The sequence below is a fragment of the Elephantulus edwardii genome, unplaced genomic scaffold (genome assembly GCF_000299155.1).
Source record: "Elephantulus edwardii isolate Elephantulus edwardi_28Jun2011 unplaced genomic scaffold, EleEdw1.0 scaffold00032, whole genome shotgun sequence".
In the NCBI taxonomy this organism is placed as follows: domain Eukaryota; kingdom Metazoa; phylum Chordata; class Mammalia; order Macroscelidea; family Macroscelididae; genus Elephantulus; species Elephantulus edwardii.
The window spans coordinates 16,571,390-16,573,199 of NW_006399782.1; positions in this window are offsets into that span (position 1 = coordinate 16,571,390).

A 1,810-nucleotide genomic window follows, 5' to 3' on the forward strand; every position below is an offset into this window, starting at 1 on the left:
ACACACACACACACACAACAAACTCAAAGTGTATCAGGGACCTAGGACTAAAACTAAGGACTATAAACTTCATTAGAGAAAAGCTTGGGAGAACTCTAAAAGCCCTAATACACAAAAGGAACAATCTTCAAGCATCCTGAAAAACCTGTAATTGGGAGAGGATAAAATAGATGAATAGAACCTACTAAGAATAAAATTTCTATGCACATCCAAAAACTTCTCCAGCAGAGTAAAAAGGAAAGCCACAGACTGGGAAAAAATCTTATAAGGGATTTATATCCAGAATTTATAGAATACTTGAACACCACACAAGATAATGGTAAACAACCCAATTGAAAAATGGGCACAGGATATAAGCAGACAAAGAAGACATTCAGATGGTGAACAAACACATGAAGAAATGCTCAAAATCCCTAGCTCTAAGAAAGATGTAAATCAAAACAATACAAATACAACAGAACAGGAAACAACAAATGCTGGCAATATTGTGGAGAAACTGAAACCCTTATTTACTGTTGTTGGGATAGTAAGATGATGAAACCACTATAGAAAGCAGTATGGCACTTTTCCAAAAACTTGGAAATAGACATATCTTTTGATCTAGTGGTTACACTACTGGGAGTATACTCTAAGGAAACCAGAACTGCCACCCTAGCAGACATATGTACATTCATGTTTATTCCTGCTTTGTTCACAATAACAAAGAGGTGGAAACAACCCAAGTGCCCATCAACAAATGAATGGATAGAGAAGCTGTGGGATATTTTCACAGTGGAATACTGTACAGCATTGAAAACAAGGAACTTGTGAAATATTATACAAAATGGGTGAACATGGAGAAGTGAAATATCACAGTCACAAAAGGACAGTACTGCAATATGATGCCGTTATAAAACAGGACTGACATGGGGGTTGGGTCAAAACTAAGGAAAGAGAAAATAAATAATGTATACTGCATTTAAACAGATGAGGGAGAGAACTGTTTAAAAGGAATATATGATTAGGTATTATTTGCAAGACAAGAGTCCATAATAAGAGCTGTATGGTAAAGTGGACTGGTGGGGGGCGGGGGACTGTATAACAATGAAAATTTGTTGTGCTTTGTTTGTTTGTTTTTTTCAGAGAAAAGTGAACTGAGGAGGGGCTAGGCAGGGAGAAAAATGTGCAACAATGAATAAATGGAAATCCAAGTTCTCGATAAACTTTCATTAAAACCGCAATTATAATGATGAATTCTAAGATATCATTATCATTTGATGCCGGAAGAATTTAAGACTCACTGTATGAACTCAGCATGCTTTGATTATTTAAAAATAAAATTTGTGGGCATCATTGAAAGGTTATCACAAACCAAACAGAAATGCCTGTATACTGATTTTGTTGCCAAGACATAAAATACACATGATTGAGCTAGAGAGATTTACAACTCCCAAATTTTATAGAAAAGTTAAAAACCAGCCAAATGAGGAAAAATATTATTTTTCTGTTTCAAATCTAAGGCTGAGATAGATTGCAACATTCACATATGAGATCTTTTAAGTACACATTTTTTATCAAATGACTTTCACAAAACACTGAATACCCTAGTATGTTGTTGTTGTTATGTGCCGTAGAGTCGCTTGCGACTCATAGCAACCCTATGTACAACAGCCCTAAACTCTGCTCTGTCCTGTGCCAGTCGCACCGTCTCCGACACACCCATCCCGATTACCCCAATCACTGAATCAATCCACCTCATAGGGGGCCTTCCCCTACTGCGCTGTCCCTCCACCCTACCAAGCATGATGTCCCTCTCCAAGAACCTGTCTCT